Source organism: Prionailurus viverrinus, chromosome A1 (genome assembly GCF_022837055.1).
Source record: "Prionailurus viverrinus isolate Anna chromosome A1, UM_Priviv_1.0, whole genome shotgun sequence".
NCBI classification, from domain to species: domain Eukaryota; kingdom Metazoa; phylum Chordata; class Mammalia; order Carnivora; family Felidae; genus Prionailurus; species Prionailurus viverrinus.
The window spans coordinates 211,662,519-211,682,164 of NC_062561.1; the positions used below are offsets into that span (position 1 = coordinate 211,662,519).

A 19,646-nucleotide genomic window follows, 5' to 3' on the forward strand; every position below is an offset into this window, starting at 1 on the left:
GTTATATTCTGGATACAAGTCCTTTATCAGATATTTTCTCCCAGTATGTAGTTTGTCTTTTTATTTTCTTAACAGTGTCTTTTGAGGAGCAGATGTTTTTAATTTTGACAGAATTCATTATATCACATTTTTCTTTTATGACTCATGTCTATGACAGTATCATATATCATTTATTAATGGCTCATGCCTATAAACCACTCATATGCTATCTATGAAATCTGTATCTAATCCAGGTCACAAAGATTTTTCCCTATATGTTCCTCCATAAGTTTTAAAGTTTTGAGTTTTACATGTAGGTCTACAATCCGTTTTGAGTTCATGTTTGTATATGATGGAAGGTATAGATAAATCCAAAGTTCAATTTTTTTGCCCATGGATATTCAAATGTCCCAGTACCATTTGTTGAAAAGATTATCCTTTCCCCCACTAAATTGCCTTTGTACATTTGTCAAGAATCAGTTGTATAGATGTGTGTTCACCTATTTGGGGGCTCTTTATTCTTTTCCATTGATCTATTTGTCTATCTTGATGCCAATATCTCAGTGTCTTGATTAATATAGTTTTATAATAAGTCTTGACACAAGTAGCGTTAGTCCTCTGATTTAGTTCTTCATTGTCGAAGTTATTTGGGCTAGTCTAGATCCTATGCATTTCCATGTACATTTTAGAATCAGTTGATCAATTTTTATTTAAAATTCTGCTAAAATTTTGATTGGGATTGTGTTCAATCTATAGATCAATTCAGAGAGAACTGAGATCTTAACAATATTGAGTCTTCTAACCCATGAACCCAGTAATATATCTCTATTAATATTGGCCTTCAATTTTTCTAAGCAAATTGTTTTTAGTTTTCAGATTTAAGTTTTTCACATATTTTGTCAGATTGATTCCTGAATATTTCATATTTCTTGATGCTATTATAAATGGTATTGTTGTCTTATTTCTGTTTCTGATTGTTTTTTGCTGCTATATAAGAATACAATTTAATTTGTTTATCAATTTTATATTCTGCCACCTTGCTAAACTCACTTATTCATTTGGTTTATTTTGTAAATCCATTAAGATTTTCCATTTAAATGATGATGTCATCTGAGAAAAAAGATAGTTCTATCTCTTCAGTCTGGATGGATTTTGCTTGCCTTATTGCACTGACTAGAAAATCCAATACAATATTGAATAGAACTGGTAAGAGTGGATGTCCTTTTCTTGTTCCTGATCTTAGAGAGATTCATTGATTTTTTTTTTACCAGTAAGTATGATGTTAGTTGTAGGTTTTTTACTGATGCCCTTTATAGGGTTCAGGAAGTTCTTTTTATTTCTAATTTACTAAGAAGTTTTTAATCAGTATAAATGAAAGTTGGATTTTATAAAATGCTTTTTATGGGTATGTTGGGATGCTCACATGGTTTTTCTTCTTTGTTTAATATAGTGAATTACATTAATTGCTTTTCAGATAATAAAACAACTTTGTTTCTATGGGATAAATCCAACCAGATCATGATGTATTATCCTTCTTACATATTTTTGGATTTGATCTACACTTTTTTTACTTAGAATTTTGGCATTTATTTTCATAAGAAATATTAATCTGTCACTTTCTTTTCTTGTAATATCTTTGGTTTCGGAATCAAGGTACTGCTGGCTTCATAGAATGAGTTGGGAAATAGTCCTTCCTACGTAAATTTCTGGAAAAGTTTTTATCTAATTGCTATTATTTCTTCCTTTAACGTATGGTAAAATTCACCAACAAAGCCTTATAAGATTTTTTTTTTATGTGTGAAAGGTGCTTAACTTCAATTTTAATTTATTTAATACATATAGGGCTATTCAGGTTATTTATTTCTTCTTAATTGAGCTTAGTGGTTTGTGTTTTTCAAGGAATTTGCCAATTACCTGTAAGTTATTAAAGATTTTGGCATAAAATTGTTCATAAAATTTCCCTATTATCCTTTCAATATCCATCTATTTGTATTGATGTCACCTTTCTCATTACTGATATTGGTAATTTATATTTTCTTTCTTTCCTCATCAGTGTGCCAAGGGTTAATAAACATTATTAATTTTTCTCAAAGAAAAAAACAGCTTTTGGTTTCACTTTTGTTTTTGTTTTTTTCTTTTGTTTTGTCTTCTATTGTTTTTTAATTTCTTTTCTGATTTTTGTTATTTATTTCCTTCTATTTACTCAGGGTTTCACTCTCTGTTTAAAAATCAAAGGGGCGCCTGGGTGGCTCAGTCGGTTGAGTGTCCGACTTCGGCTCAGGTCATGATCTCACGGTCCGTGAGTTCGAGCCCTGCGTCAGGCTCTGTGCTAACAGCTCGGAGCCTGGAGCCTGTTTCAGATTCTGTGTCTCCCTCTCTCTCTGATCCTCCCTGTTCATGCTCTGTCTCTCTCTGTCTCAAAAATAAACATTAAAAATTTTTTTTAAATAATAAAATAAAAATCATAACTTTAGGTAGACTTAGAGGTCATTTATTTGAGACTTTCTTCCTTTCTAATGTAGACATTTGCTGCTATAAATTTCCCCCAATATATTGATTTAGTGGCATTCCACAATTTTTGAAGTGTTGTGTTTTCATTTGCATTTAGTTCAAAATACATTCTAATTTCCTTTTGGTTTCTCTAGGGCCATAGGTTATGTACAAGTTTGTTTCTTAGTTTCCAAATACTTGAAGATTTTTCAGATATCTTTATGTTATTGATTTCTAATTTATTTCCTTTGTGGTTACAGAAATACTTTGTATAAGTTGAATAATTTTAAATGTATGCATATTTATTTGATGCTCAGAATATGATCTTTCTTGGTAAATGTTCTATGTACTCTTGAAAGGAATATGTTCTGGGTTGTTGAATTCTGTAAATGAATCAGGTCAAATTGTGTGATAGTGTTGTTTAGGTCCTTTATATCCTTACTGATTTCTGTTTACTTATTTTATTAACTATTGAGAGAGAGGTATTGAAATCTCTGACTATAATTGTCTATTTATCCTTGAGATTCTATCAGTTTTTTCTTCTATATTTTGAAGATCTATAATTATGTGCATAAATATTTAAGATTATTATGTTGTCTTTGTGAACTGGCCCCTTTAACATTATGAAAGGCTCTTCTTTATTCCTGGTAATAGTTTTTTATCTGAAATGTAATTTGATAGTAATATCACCACTCAAGCTTGCTTGCTTGCTTTTTTTTTCTTTCAGTTTATTTATTTGAGAGAGAGAGAGCGTGAGCACGAGTACAGGAGAGGCAGAGAGAGAGGGAGAGAGAATCCCAAGGAGGCTCCACACAGTCAGTGCAGTGCCTGACATGGGGCTCGATCTCAGGAACCATGAAATCATGACCTGAACCTAAATCCAGTTGGAAGCTTAACCAACCGAGCCACCCAGGCACCCTTCAAGCTGTCTTTTGATTAGTGTTAGCATGGTATACCTGTTATATTGTTTTACTTTTAATTTGTTTGTGTATTTACATTTAAAGTGGGTTTGTTGGAAGCAGCAGAGAGTTAGTATTACTTTTTAATTTAATCTACAATCTCTGACAGGGTATTAGACCATTTATATTTAGTGTGATCATTGATATGATTAGGTTCAAATCTATCATCTTGCTAGTTTTTCCTCTGTGTCCCATCTGGTCTTTGTTGTCTTTCATTTTTTTCTGCCTTCTTTTGCATTGAGCATTGTTTTTACTGTTTGTTTTACTTTTATTTTTTTAATTATTTTTTTAAATTTTTATTATTTTTTTTTAACATTTATTTATTTTTGAGACAGAGAGAGACAGAGCATGAACAGGGAGGATCAGAGAGAGAGGGATTCACAGAATCTGAAACAGGCTCCAGGCTCTGAGCTGTCAGCACAGAGCCCGATGCGAGGCTCGAACTCACGGATGTGAGATCATGACCTGAGCCGAAGTCGGACGCTTAACCGACCAAGCCACCCAGGCGCCCCTTGTTTTACTTTTAAATAGACTATATATTTTAGAGAAGTTTTAGATTCACATCAAAATTGAGTGGAAGGTAAAGAGATATCTTATATACCCCTGCCCGCACACATGCACAGCCTCTCTATCAACATCCTGCACCAGGGTGATATATTTTTTAAAGTTGATGAACCTATATGGATACATCATTATCACCCAAGATCAATAGTTTACATTAGGCTTTACTCTTGTTGTAAATTCTATGGGTTTTGACAAGTATATAATGACAGGTATCAACCATTATAGTTTCATACAGAATAGTTTCACTATCCTAAAAATCCTTTGTGTTCCACCTATTCATCCCTTTTTCCCCTTTAACCTATGTGGCAACAAGTGATTCTTTTACTGCCTCCAGAGTTTTGCCTTTTCCAGAATGTCATCATAGTATGTGGTCTTTTCAAATTGGCTTTTTTCACTTAGTAATATGCATTTAAGTTTCCTCCATGTCATGGCTTGATAGCTCATTTTAAAAACACCAAATAATATTCCATTGGTTAGATGTACCACAGTTTATTTATCCATTCACCTACTGGAAAAACATCTTGGTTGCTTCCAAGTGTTGGAAATTATGAATAAATTTTTAATAAACACCTTTGTGTAGGTTTTTGTGTGGATATAATTTGCAACTCCTTTGGGTAAATACCTGGGAGTGAAATTGCTAGAACATATGGTAAAAATATGTTTAGTTTTGTAATCAACTGCCAAACTGTCTTCCAAAGTGACTGTACCACTTTGTATTTCCCCCAGCAGTGAATAAGATTTCCTGGTACTCCACATCTTCATCAGCATTTTGTGTTGTCAGTGTTTTAGTTTGGCTATTCAATAGGTATGAGTGGTATCTCATTATTCTAATTTACAATTCTGTTCAACAATTTTGATGTTGAACATCTTTCCATACATTTTCTTGTCATCTGTACATCTTCTTTGATGAGGTGTCTGTTCAGGTTTTTGTCAATTTTCAATTCATATTGGTCATTTTATTATTGTTGAGTTTTTAAAAGTTATTTGTATATTCTGGATAACAACTGTCTTTTATCAGGTATGTCTTAGGCAAATATTTTCTCCCAGTCTTCAACTTGTTTACTCATTCTCTCAAAGTATTTTTTAAACTATAATCCTTTGTTGTCTTATTAGCTCTACTTTTTGTTTTCTTGTTTCAAGGGTTTAAGTTACACCTTTCACTTATCACAGCTTACCTTGAAGTACATTGTAGCACTTTACGCATAGTCTAAGAACCTTAGAAGAGCATACTTTTATTTCTTCCCTTTTGATCTTTGTGTTATTTTTGCCACAGATTTTATTTTTGCAAATGCTATAAATCTCACACACCATTGTTAATATTTTTGTTTAAACAGTTGTCCTCTAAATGTATTTAAATAATAAGAAAACATCTTATATACTTACCTATGTAGTTACCATTTCCAGTGATATTCATTCCTTTGTATAGATCAACATTTCCAACTGAGGATAATTTTCCTGTTGCCTGAAGGACCTCCTTTAGCATTTCTTATAGTGAGGGTCTTATAGTGATTAGGTTTTTTTCAGCTTTTTGTGTGTAAAAAAATTATTTATTTTGCCTTCATATTTGAAAGATATTTTTGCTTGGAGTAGAAGTCTGGATTGACAGTACTGTTCTTTCCATACTTTCAAAGATGTTGCTCTACTGTCCTCACTTGCATTGCTTCTAATCTGGAATCTGCTCTTAACCTTAGTTTTCTTGTGCTGTATATTACATGTGTTAGACACATGTTTTCACTAACTGCTTTTAAATTTTTTTTATCATTGGTTTTGAACAAATTGATGTGACTTGGTGTAGTTTTCTTTATCTTTCTTGTGCTTGAATTTATGGGCTTATCATTTTCATCAAACTAGGAAAAATTTGGGCTATTATTTAAAAAAAAAATTTTCCTGACTTCTCAACTCTCTTATCTCTTTTGGTGACTCACATTACACATATATTAGTTCACTTGAGGTTGCCTAACAGCTCACTGATGCTCTGTTCATTTTTTAAAAATCTCTTTTCTCTATATATCACATTATTATTTATTTAATTATTTTTTTCATTTTATTTACTTTAGAGATAGAGTGAGCAAGAGTTAGGGAGGTGGCAGAGGGAGAAAGAGAGAGAATCTTAAGCAGGCTCCACCCTCAGCATAGAGCCTGTTGTGGGGTTTGAACCCATGACCCTGGGATTATGACCTGAGCTGAAAATGAGTCTAGTTTTTATATCTTTCACGTCTCTATTTAACTTTTTGAACACGAGGAATATACTTATAATCACAGTTTTAATATTTTTTGTCTTCTAATTCTAACATTTATTTTGTTCTGAGTTTATTTTGATTATTTCCCTTACTATGGGTTGTATTTTCCCTCATCCCTAGTAATAAGTTGCATACCTGGTAATTTTTTTTTCAATATATGAAATTTATGGTCAAATTGGTTTCCAAGTGCTCATCCCAAAAGGTGCCCTCCTCAATACCCATCACCCACCCTCTCCTCCCTCCCACCCCCCATCAACCCTCAGTTTGTTCTCAGTTATTAAGAGTCCCTTGTGCTTTGGCTCTCTCTCCCACTCTAACCTCTTTTTTTTTTCCTTCCCCTCCCCCATGGGTTTCTGTTAAGTTTCTCAGGATCCACATAAGAGTGAGAACATATGGTATCTGTCTTTCTCTGTACGGCTTATTTCACTTAGCATCACACTCTCCATTTCCATCCACGTTGCTACAAAGGGCCATATTTCATTCTTTCTCATTGCCACGTAGTACTCCATTGTGTATATAAACCACAATTTCTTTATCCATTCATCAGTTGATGGACATTTAGGCTCTTTCCATAATTTGGCTATTGTTGAAAGTGCTGCTATAAACACTGGGGTACAAGTGCCCCTATGCATCAGTACTCCTGTATCCCTTGGGTAAATTCCTAGCAGTGCTATTGCTGGGTCATAGGGTAGGTCTATTTTTAATTTTTTGAGGAACCTCCACACTGTTTTCCAGAGTGGCTGCACCAATTTACATTCCCACCAACAGTGCAAGAGGGTTCCCATTTCTCCACATCCTCTCCAGCATCTATAGTCTCCTGATTTGTTCATTTTAGCCACTCTGACTGGCGTGAGGTGATACCTGAGTGTGGTTTTGATTTGTATTTCCCTGATGAGGAGCGACGTTGAGCATCTTCTCATCTGCCTGTTGGCCATCCGGATGTTTTCTTTAGATAAGTGTCTATTCATGTTTTCTGCCCATTTCTTCACTGGGTTATTTGTTTTTAAGGTGTGGAGTTTGGTGAGCTCTTTATAGATTTTGGATACTAGCCCTTTGTCCGATATGTCATTTGCAAATATCTTTTCCCATTCCGTTGGTTGCCTTTTAGTTTTGTTGATTGTTTCCTTTGCTGTGCAGAAGCTTTTTATCTTCATGAGGTCCCAGTAGTTCATTTTTGCTTTTAATTCCCTTGCCTTTGGGGATGTGTCAAGTAAGAGATTGCTACGGCTGAGGTCAGAGAGGTCTTTTCCTGCTTTCTCCTCTAGGGTTTTGATGGTTTCCTATCTCACATTCAGGTCCTTTATCCATTTTGAGTTTATTTTTATGAATGGTGTAAGAAGGTGGTCTAGTTTCAACCTTCTGCATGTTGCTGTCCAGTTCTCCCAGAACCATTTGTTAAAGAGACTTTTTTCCATTGAATGTTCTTTCCTGCTTTGTCAAAGATTAGTTGGCCATACGTTTGTGGGTCTAGTTCTGGGGTTTCTATTCTATTCCATTGGTCTATGTGTCTGTTTTTGTGCCAATACCATGCTGTCTTGATGATGACAGCTTTGTAGTAGAGGCTAAAGTCTGGGATTGTGATGCCTCCTGCTTTGGTCTTCTTCTTCAAAATTACTTTGGCTATTTGGGGCCTTTTGTGGTTCCATATGAATTTTAGGATTGTTTGTTCTAGCTTCGAGAAGAATGCTGGTGCAATTTTGATTGGGATTGCATTGAATGTGTAGATAGCTTTGGGTAGTATTGACATTTTGACAATATTTATTCTTCCAATCCATGAGCACGGAATGTTTTTCCATTTCTTTATATCTTCTTCAATTTCCTTCATAAGCTTTCTATAGTTTTCAGCCTGCAGATCTTTTACATCCTTGGTTAGGTTTATTCCTAAGTATTTTATGATTCTTGGTGCAATTGTGAATGGGATCAGTTTCTTTATTTGTCTTTCTGTTGCTTCATTATTAATGTATAAGAATGCAACTGATTTCTGTACATTGATTTTGTATCCTGCAACTTTGCTAAATTCATGTATCAGTTCTAGGAGACTTTTGGTGGAGTCTATCAGATTTTCCATGTATAACATCATGTCATCTGCAAAAAGTGAAAGCTTGACTTCATCTTTGCCAATTTTGATGCCTTTGATTTCCTTTTGTTGTCTGCTGATGCTAGCACTTCCAACACTATTAAACAACAGTGGTGAGAGTGGACACTAATTTTTTTTTAAGTTTATATATTTACTGAGAGAGAGAGAGCAAGTGTGATTGGGGAAGGGTCAGAGAGGGGGGAGACAGAGAAGCCCAAGCAGGCTTTGCACTGTCAGTGCAGAGCCCCATGCAGGGCTCTATCCCACGAACTGTGAGATCATGACCTGAGCTCAGATCAAGAGTCAAATGCTTACCTGACTGAGTGACCCAGGTACTCCCCTGGTAATTTTTTATTAGATGCCAGTCATTGTGAGTTTTACCTTGATATGTGCTCTACATTTCTTTTTTTTTTTAATATATGAAATTTATTGTCAAATTGGTTTCCATACAACACCCGGTGCTCATCCCAAAAGGTGCCCTCCTGAATACCCATCACCCACCCTCTCCTCCCTCCCACCCCCCATCAACCCTCAGTTTTTTCTCAGTTTTTAAGAGTCTCTTGTGCTTTGGCTCTCTCCCACTCTAACCTCTTTTTTTTTTTCCTTCCCCTCCCCCACGGGTTCCTGTTAAGTTTCTCAGGATCCACTTAAGAGTGAAAAAAAAAAATATGGAACACTTCACGAATTTGCACGTCATCCTTGCGCAGGAGCCATGCTAATCTTCTCTGTATCATTCCAATTTTAGTATATGTGATGCCGAAGCGTGTGCTCTGCATTTCTATAAATATTTTTGTACTTTGTTCCAGGGCGCAGTTACATTTTGTGAAAACAGTTTGATTTTGGGGGGTCTTGCTTTTATGATTCATTAAGATCAGAACGGTCCTCAGTATAGGGCTGATTATTCCCCACTACCAAGATGACACCTTGCTGAGTACTCTACCTACTGCTTTGTGAATCATGAGGTTCCCAGTGTGAATTCTGGGTGCAAACACTATTCTGTCTCTGTATGGGTGCTTGGTACTCTTTCTCTACCTTTCCAGGAGATTCTGTCCCTGGTCTAAGGCAGTTTCCTCAAATGAATTTGCTAATTAGTACTCAAGTGAAAATTCAAGGGAAACTCTGCAGATCATCAGGTATCTCTGTCTAGAAAGCTCTTTTTCTCTCCAGTATTTTTTCCTCTGACCTCTAGCCATCTTGTTCACTGCACACTTACAGCTCCGCCTCAAGTCAGGGAATCACCCAGGCTCCACCTGTGTTCCCATTTCTTGCACTACAGCCTGGAATCCCTCGTAAGACAGTATGCTGGGATAATCACAGGACTCACCTCATTTGTCTCCTTTCTTTCAGAAGTTGATATTCTTCATTTCATGATATCCCGTGTCTTGAAAACCACTGTTTCATATATTTTCTTCACTTATTGATTGTTTAATGTGGAAATGTAAATCTGGTCCTGTTACCCCACCTCGGCCAGAAGTGTAATTCAGTTTCCAGCATATTTATTTGGAGAAGAATATACTTCTTCATAGGTACTATTCACTATTAGGAAAGAAGGGGGGGGAAGGAAAGAAGGAAGGAAGGAAGGAAGGAAGGAAAGAAAGAAAGAAAGAAAAAGAAAGAAATAAAGAAAGGAAAACTTGGTTTTAAATAAATCTTATAGAAAGAGATTATTGGGGGGCCCCTGGGTGGCTCAGTCAGTTAAGCATCTGACTTTAGCTCAGGTTGTGCTCTCATGGTTCGTGGGCCCGAGCCCTGTGTCAGGCTCTGTGCTGACAGCTCAGAGCCTAGACCCGGCTTCCCATTCTGTGTGTGTGTCTCTCTCTGCCCCTCCCCTGCTCATGCTCTGTCTCTGTCTCAAAAATAAATAAACATTTAACAAAAAGAGAGAGAGATTGTTGGGAGGTAGCAACAATCTTCAGCAAGAATGTAGAGTTCTTGATGAAGCTAATTTTTTTCATTTAAATGTCAGTTCCTTATGCTAAGGTATATATTTGCTACTTTTGTGTGTTAAAAAGACTTTCATCTGGTTTTGTTTTTTAACTTGTAAAATTAAAACTTGCTTATCTTCCAACTAAAAAACATACTGGCTTATCAAATTCTAAAGTCTGGAAAGGAGTGGTAAATTTTGGGACTAAAAACAGGTGAACTTCAGATGGCTGGGAAATAATTGATTTTTTAAAAATGTTTATTTATTTTGCATGGACACAGGCAAGCAGGGGAGGGGCAGAGAGCAAGGAAGAGAGAGAATCCCAAGCAGGCTCCACAGTGTCGCACTGTTAGCACAAAGCCCAATAAGATCTTGGCTTGATCTCAAGAACCATGAGATCATGACCTGAGCGGAAATCAAGAGTCAGATGCTTAACCAACTGAGCCACCCAGGTGCCCCTTGATTTCTAAGGTGGCAAATAAAAAACTGTGCGCTCTTTGAATGTTGAGAGTGTATCTTCATTAAACATTTTGTTTCCAGTATCCAGAACATAGCTGCTGCTCAGTATATGCTTATTGAATGAATGAATGAATGAATGAATGAATTTGATGTCTAACCACATAGTACCTAAGGACTGCTGGTCTGGCTGGCCCAGGAATTTTCCAGTGTAGCCCTCTTCTTAATTGATCTGGTTCATTAAAGTGGAAACAGTGAGACTAATTGGCTTTGACACAGGCTAATTTCCCCAAGTCAGTGATGTGGCTGTCACACACACTGTAAATAAGCTGATACGCAAGGCACCTGAGGCACGGGACCTAATCAGTTGGCAGGATCTTGGACCATGACAACCTAGACAGGGATAGAAGAAACAGTATAGCATTAACTGGTGAATCTGCCAAGATTTGGGAACAAAGACACAAAGAACTGACTAGGAAGATACCTGCCCTATGGAATATAGTCCTGGCTGCTCTCTAGAATCACTTGAGTTGTGGTTTTTTTTTTCTTTTTAATATTTATTTATTTATTGGGAGAGTGCAAGCGGAGGAGGGACAGGGGGGTGCAGAGAATCTGAAGTGGGCTGTCTGCTGACAGGCCGACAGCAGCGACCCCGATATGGGGCTAGAACTCACAAACCTCAAGATCATGACTTGAGCCGAAGTCGGATGCTCCACCAACTGAGCCACCCAGGTGCTCCTTTGAGTTGTTTTTATAATATACAGATACTAAACCCTATACCCAGAAATTCAGCCTCAATTACTCTGAAGTGGGGAAGGAAATTTGAATATTTGTAAAGCTCTTCAGGAATTTCATCATATAGCTAGGGTTACAAATTCCTGTGTCAAGCCAAGAAATTAATAATCCCCATCTTTTTACCTTTGTTAGTCTCTCCCATTCAAAAGGTGTCCTATTCTCCAGAAAGATGCTACCAGTAAGAGTTATGCATTAGAAAAATGCCAAGTCAGATGTTAGCAGATGTGAAACTCCCTTTATTTTGGTATCGGTGCCCATTTTCCTTTTCCAAGCCTCTATTTCTGTTCTGCAGGAGGAGAATATAATTCAGTGTAATTAGGTAAGCATCTGTCTAATTTAGTATATCTGTAATCATATTCAGGTCAAACCATTTCAATTACTATCCAGTTCAAAATCCTTTCTCCAAACTGCCTTTACTCCCTACTCTTACTGAATTTCCAGGGAAGAAATCTCATGCTTGACTTTTGTGAAAGCAGCAGGGAGATGAAGTCAGGGTGAGTGAGCTGACTGGTAACAGACCAGTGGGGCAGACAACTGAAGAGCTAATTCCAACTGCCAATGTCATCACCCCATCTGGTTGTGGGCATCTTCTTGATGGCTCCGCAATCCCTGAATTTTCCTAGCTTTATCCCCAGATTCACTTCTGCTTTATCCCCAGAGTGCTGGTCTACGCTGAATCTCTGCTTGTGGGGTTCCTTCATGACTACCCAACCTTTTTTTTTTTTTTTAATGTTTATTTACTTTTGAGATGGAGGGAGACAGTGTGTGAGTGGGGATGGGCAGAAAGAGAGGGAGACAAAGAATCTGAAGCAGGCTCCAGGCTCCAAGCTGTCAGTACAGGGCCCGATGCAGGGCTTGAATTCATGAACGGTGAGATCATGACCTGAGCCAAAGTTGGATGCCCAATGAATTGAGCCACCCAGGCACCCCAACTACCCAACCTTTTTAAGGCTCGAGGCAAATAGAGGTCCACATATCTTAAGTCTATATATTTAAAAGTTATAAATCAGATCAATAAATTGCTAAATGAAATACGTTCTATCCTCCTAACTTGAAATATATACTTTGTAAGGACACATCAGAAAAATATATATAAAGCTGAGAGTTAGCAAAATATCACTTGACTACAACTGAGTTTAATTTGTATTGCACACGCCAGAGCATTCTCTTGATGGGATGGCAATGTTTGGATGAGTAATAGTTCAGAAATTAGTATATATTGGTTTCCTGGAATCCAAATTTTTGGCCATCATTTCAAGTAAAGTCACTAATTATGGTGATATAATCAAAATTTTCACATATAACTTGTTTTCTTGTGTTCACTAATGAACACATGGATTAAAAAGTAAAATGTAACTATATCCAAACTATAAAATTTGGGTAAGGTTTTAAGAAAATTTAAAGTAAGTGTAAACAAATAAAATTGTTTTGCCTAGATTGTTAAGTAAGATTTCTTCTAAAATATTTAAAATCATTGGGATGCCTGGGTGGCTCAGTGGGTTAGGCATCCAACTCTTGGTTTCGGCTCAGGTCATGATCTCTCGGTTTGTGTGTTTGAGCCCCACATAGGCTCCATGCTGACAGTGCAGAGCCTGCTTGGGATTCCCTCCCTCCTTCTCTCTCTGCCCCTCCCCCGCTCATTCTGTCTCTCTCGCAAAAATAAGTCAACTTAAACAATTTTTTTAATATTTAAAATTACCTATTAAGATTAAAAGGCAAACTACACAGTACAATGAATATCAATTCATTTTTTCACAAAATTTTATATCAAAGTGATTCATCGACACTATAAATTTCAAAATTTTAATTCTTAGTAAATATTTTTATAGAAACAGAACTATTTGTAATTCTAGCATTGAATGCCCATGAAATTGCCAATATAAAGGAAAGTGATTGTGCTTCATGCCTGTTACACTAGACCTGCACTATACATGCACGTAAGGATAATATGAATAATACTGTAGCTAATTCTCAGATACCAGGTTAACTGTTGAAAATCGTGAGCACTGGGTAGTGTATGGAAACCAATTTGACAATAATTATATAAAAAATAATAATAAAAATAAAATAAATAAAAATGGGATGCTTAAAAATAAATAAATAAGCCAGTTATATCTCTTTGGTTTTTCTGGGTAATTGTGACTTAATTGAATGTAGTATTTTCAGGAAACGTGATCCATTAACTGTATATGCATATATATATATATATATATGTATTTATTTTATTTTTCATTCAAAAAAAAAGAAAATAGTGGGCAAATTCATGAGCACCTCTGCAAGTACAAAAAATAAAATAAAGAGAACAAAGAAAACGGACAGTTGGCACCATAAGGGAATTGCTATTTCATTATAAAAGACACTTCTGAATTCACACTATTTGAGAGGAAGGATTCACAAGTTAATTAATTTGGTTTTTTCCTCCCCAAAGTGTTGTCACCAAATGCATGGCTGAAATCCTCCCCATGCTCCCAAGCAGCATCGACACAAGCGCAGTCCACAAAACTCTGGGCTTTGGACACAATTGCCTTTTGTTTAGGATCTAAGGGAGTGCAGAAGCTTTCCCTGGGGCCTGAATAGTGTCAGTCGGAGAGCAAATATTTAGGGTTTTACGTTGGTCTGTGCCGCCTCTGACCTTGGATCCTGAGTGGCAGCATGTATTCTTCAGCAAACGCACTTGGTGATCAGCAGAGCCCTGTAAAGATCCGGTCCAGGACAGGGGTCCCTCTTGCCGAGACTAAGCGTGGTCCTGGAACCTTTGCTTCCTGTGTGTCTGGGCAAAGAAGATTTGCGGAGCCAGCTGACCTGTGCTTCCAACCATCTTATTGGACCTCTGGGGCCCTGGGAAGCTTAGACTCCTTATTAGAACCGTCTTGGCTCTGTGGAACACTGGGGGGTAATTTGTGGCCATTCCTGGCTTGTTCTGCCCTCTTTCTGATCCCACTGCTTGTGTCCAAAGCCCGCTGGTGTCTTCCGCCCGTGCCCTGGCAGCTCTGGACGTGCCCACGGGTTCTGCTGGTACCAGTCTCTATGTTCAGATGTATCCCTGAACTTCACAGGCTATTCTCTGGGGATCCTCTTTATAGGAAACCATGGCAAGTGCTCCCCTTTCTCAAGAGTGTGAGGATGTGGAAAGAACAAGGCTTCCAACTCTAACACTCCAAGATCTCTTTAAGAAGTCTCCCCAGTCTTTTTCTTGTATCACTCTGCACACCACCCTCTAGCGGCGGAGTGAGGCATCTAGTTCACTTCTAAGTCACTCCATTGTTTTTGTCTCACGCCTGACTGGTCTTCACTGAGCCTACACATCTGTCCTTGAGTCCGGTCTCTGACCCAGGAAGGAGTTCATAGCAAGGGGAAAAAAGTAAGATGTGTAGATTGCCATTTTGAAATCACCCCAGGACTGTTCACCAGCTGGCTGTGGTGAACTAGGCTTTATGCCACATTGCAGGTTGGAGGACATCACTTTTTTCATGACTTTAATGACTTCTTTTTGCCCGCGGGTATAACACCAGGTTGACTCCAGGCTGTGAACCAGCTTCCCAAACCACACAAAGACTTTCAGAAATCTCTGCCGTGTACTGCTAGACAATTCAGGTATCTTAATTTTCTGTCAGTCTTAGTGTCTTTAAACTACAAAATGCTTGCCTCCTTTTAAACTCAAAATGAAGTTTATAAAGTTTGTTTCAAATGAGCTTCAAAGAGGGAAAACCAAGTATTTTTATAAAATAATTTTTAGACAGCTCCCACTTACATACTTAACTCTATTTCATAATACTAATTCCCTTAAATGAAATATTATTTCTTATACCAAGCACAGCTGGCCCTCTGAAATGCATTGTAGATAATTCCACTTGGTATCTGCTATGTTTGTAATTTACTGGGTCTGCCAAATGCTGACAAAATAAATCATGTTAGCCGACTCCCAGTGGGGTGCTCTTCTTCAGTTCAGACTGGGCAGCTATCTCCATCTTTCCATCATATCTAGTTAACATCTTCTGTGCTTTGTGCATTTATAAACAGTATTTTATTTAGAACTTTATAAATCATAAGAATGATGTAATTTTAAACATTGCAGTTCACAACCCATAATAACAGAGTAAGGAAAAAGAGAAAGAAAAATATCTGTTTTTGTTTGTTGGCTTGTTGGTTTGCTTATTGGTTTGTGTTTTGGGGGTTTTTTGAGGGCGAGAGTGGAGAAGGTTTCTAATGAAGCTCTCGCATGCATCTGGAAAATTCTTACAGCTGAAAGGTTGGCTGTTTCTCAGCCATGGAGCTGAAAAAGGTTTCCTTGCACTGAGAGAAAATGGCAATGCGAGGAAAGTCAAGGAAGAATGAAACCCTACTTCTTTTGTGTTTGATGTTATGCAGGTTTTAAAAACATGTTACAAAGAAAGATCCTGCCAGGAGTTCTGGGATCTTATGTTGATACAAATTGTAACAATATGGCTCAGATGAGACCTTGAGAGTGATTTCATGAATTCGTTCTTCCAAAGAAACTCATTGCCATCTAGGGTGTGCCAGGCTCTGTGCTCCATTCTTGGGACCCAAAGTTGAACTAGACATGTTCCCTGTCCACAGAACGTCTTGATGTTCTCTTGTTGAGACCCCTGCATTCCACAGGCCTCAAATTAGGTAACTCAAATTTATCAATTTGTCCAAGAATGGTCATTCTATAGAGAGTTGACTCATCCTAAACAAACCAGAACAGTATGTATATATTCATGGTAAGAAATATATATATTCTATATATATTCTATATATTCTAGTCAGTACTTGCCATGTATAAAAAGATGCTAACATCTAAACATCTAATTGGCTTGTGCCCAGAATTGAGCTAGGTACAGTTATCTCATTTAATGCAAACTGCATATTAATCATATAGGTGTTATTGTACTCATTTTGTGTGATGCAGAACTGGAAGCTAGAAGATGGGAAGTTGCTCAAGGTCATACGGTTAGCATAGGGTGAAGCCCAGATTCCAGCAGGCCTGCCTGATTTCAGAGACCTTCCAATGTTATGATCTTGATCTCATTTAATGGTATAAAAGCCTGTCTTTGGTTCTTAGGTCAGTGGCACTTTATTCTTTCTATTTATTATGGATGTCAATCACATAATGAATCTATGTTTCCCAAATAAATATTTTTTTTATTTTTTTAATGTTTATTTATTTTTGAGACAGAGAGAGACAGAGCATGAATGGGGGAGGGTCAGAGAGAGAGGGAGACACAGAATCTGGAACAGGCTCCAGGCTCTGAGCTGTCAGCACAGAGCCCGACGTGGGGCTCGAACTCACGGACTGCGAGATCATGACCTGAGCCGAAGTCGGATGCTTAACCAACTGAGCCACCCAGGCACCCCCCAAATAAATATTTTTAAAAATTGGCTGCAATGTTTTCCATTTTGTTTCTTAACCATGAATGGAGCAGAAATTTTCCCAGTTTGGGGAACCATCTGCTAGGATCTAAACATGACACAAGTTGATTATTTCATCATGGTCTCATTGAGAAAAAAGAAAGAAACCATAACACTTTTCTTCCCTTCCTCCATCTTTCCCTCTCTTTTTTCTTATCATCTCCTTTCCTTTCTGCACTTTATTCCTATTTAAAAGTACCATATATTCAGCCCAATTTACTCATATCTTAGTGGGAAGAAACATATGTGTATGGAGAATTATCAGGAAATACGCATTATACAATAAGAGAAATATAGCCAAAATATAGGTCCAGCCCAGAAGAGAGTATGGTTAACTCTATCCTGAAGACGGTGGGGCCACAGAATCTTTCACCCAGAAGACGCTTGATGTTGATGCTTGAAAAATGAAGAGGCAAGAGGAAGAGCAGCTCAGGGAGAGAGCACAGAGTATGAAAAGGCCTGATGTGTCTTTGTTGGCTACAGATTCCTGTACCAGTGACTACTCAGTGCAATATTAAGAAGAGGAAGGGAGATGCAGAAAGGTGGAGCCGAGCAAGTATTGTGTTGATATTGGCAAAGTGTGGTTTCCAAAGACAAGGGTCCTGCTGCTCCGAGCATTGTTAGAGTGGAAGGTGAGGCAGCTGCAGGGATGGCACCGAGCCAGTGTTGATGGAATGACTTCTCTCTCTCCTGGAAATTATGATACTAAATACTTCATTTTTTTTAATGTTTATTTTTTTTGACACAGAGAAAGAGAGAGTGTGTGTGCGTATGCAACTGGGCAAGGGACAGAGAGGGAGACAGAGGATCCGAAGGGAGCTCTGTGCTGACAGCAGAGAGCCCGATGTGGGGGCTCCAACTCATGAACCACAAGATCATGACCGGAGCTGAAGTCAGATGCTGAACCGACTGAGCCACCCAGGTGGTTTTTCTCAGTACTTTTCCTGTTTGTTGTAAAAGCCATGTGACATGATACAAATTATTTTCTTGGAAATCTTTAATGCAAGGAGAGTGGGGTCTATGTGATGATTTAGACCAACCCGTAATGACAGGGATGAGGCCCGCCTCTCCTGAAGCACATAGCTGCACAATGTCAGAGTTCTGTCAACATCAAGGAGGGAGGAAATCACTGCTGGGCAAGCATTCAACTATGTCTGCTACAGAGCGAATGAAAAATGAAAGGACAAGGTGATTGACTTTGCAGTTAAGTACAGATACTTAATTGGTACTCCTGTACTAATGAAGAAGGAGCATTGCATATTTTCTCTCTTTGTTAGCACCATCCACATCATTATAGGTCATATATAATGGTCTGTAGAGAAGTTTTGTTAGTTTTTGTTTTGTTTTGTCACATCTTTATCATTTTCAAAACAGTGCTTTATAAAAGTGCTTTGAAATATCTATCCATCATCTGCAAGGTGCAGGAGATTTTAAATTGGCCTTGATTCATTCGATATCGGAATACGTATAGAAGGCAAGGGATTTGTTTTCTTGTGAAAGTAGTCTTTTCTAAAATCAAAGATGGTAAATGAAAATGTTTCTTCTGGAACAACAAAATAGAAGCCACCAGAGATCCTGGATGATCTCAGGGAAAGCCACGTACCTAGTCTGGACCTCTTGATCATCACTGGACTATTATAAAAGAAAAAATTCTATCTTCTTTGAGGCACTGCATTTTAGAGTCTATTTATTATTATTTAAAAAAATTTTTTAATTTTTTTTTTTTTGAGAGACAGAGAGACAGAGCACAAGTGAGGGAGGGGCAGAGAGAGAGTAGGAGACGCAAAATCCAAAGCAGGCTCCAGGTCTGAGCTGTCAGCACAGAGCACGACGTGGGGCTCGAACTCACAAACCGTGAGATCATGACCTGAGCCAAAGTCAGAGGTTTAACTGACTGAGCCACCCAGGTGCCTTAGAGGCTAGTTATTACAACAGTCTATCCTAACACACTCGTTACCTTTTTTGAAGAGGGACCAAATCTTCCAGTTTTGTCACAAGAATGTGAAATTTAGAATTTTGTATAAAATCTACAGGTCTCTCTTTTTTATTAAAGGTTACTTGTTAATTCAATATTATTTGAAGCCCCATTTAGGGAAAAACCACATGTCCACACATCACCACTGCCTCTTTGGCATGGTTTCTTGCCTCCAACACTTCTTGGCTTTATGACTGGCTGCTTGTGTGTTTTGACTCTACCACAGACGCAACAATATTTGCGGGGAGGCAGAGAGGGGGGTCCCTGGCCAATATTTGAAAAGAGAGGATGAATGGTAGGTTGTGGACTCTCTATGTCCCTTATTTGGTACTTTATAAAGAAATTAATTTATCAGGTGAAAGTACTACAGAACATCCAGCTCCTCAAATCAAGGATGTAGTGGTAGATGATGGCAAACGGAAGGACAGCCTACAGCGGACTGCCGAGGGGATCAGATGGGTTAACATGTGTAAGGACTTAAAACAGTGCTGGAAAACAGTAAACACACACTTAACACTGGGTGTTAGTGTTATGCAACTTGCCCAAGGTCACAGCTAGTCAGCTGAGGAGTATACATGGACCTCCTAAACAGACTTTTCATGTTTCAACTTGTTCAAAATTTTTGTCATTTTGCTCTGTGTTCTCAAAATTTCCATTACTTTATCTTCTATATGACTAATTCTATCTTTAATCAGGTTCATTATTTAGTTCACTTTTTATTTTTTTTTTTAATTTTTTTTTCAACGTTTTTTTTCAACGTTTATTTATTTTTGGG

The 19,646-nt window shown here is 37.7% G+C and overlaps 1 non-coding gene across 1 annotated transcript; it reads right to left on the reverse strand.

Annotated features, from left to right (window-relative positions):
• Positions 1–8,971: 8,971 nt before the first annotated feature.
• On the reverse strand, positions 8,972–9,074 carry LOC125146974 (U6 spliceosomal RNA). The gene has a single exon (XR_007144947.1). It is a non-coding gene; the product is annotated as a U6 spliceosomal RNA (small nuclear RNA).
• Between the last annotated feature and the right edge of the window lie 10,572 nt (positions 9,075–19,646).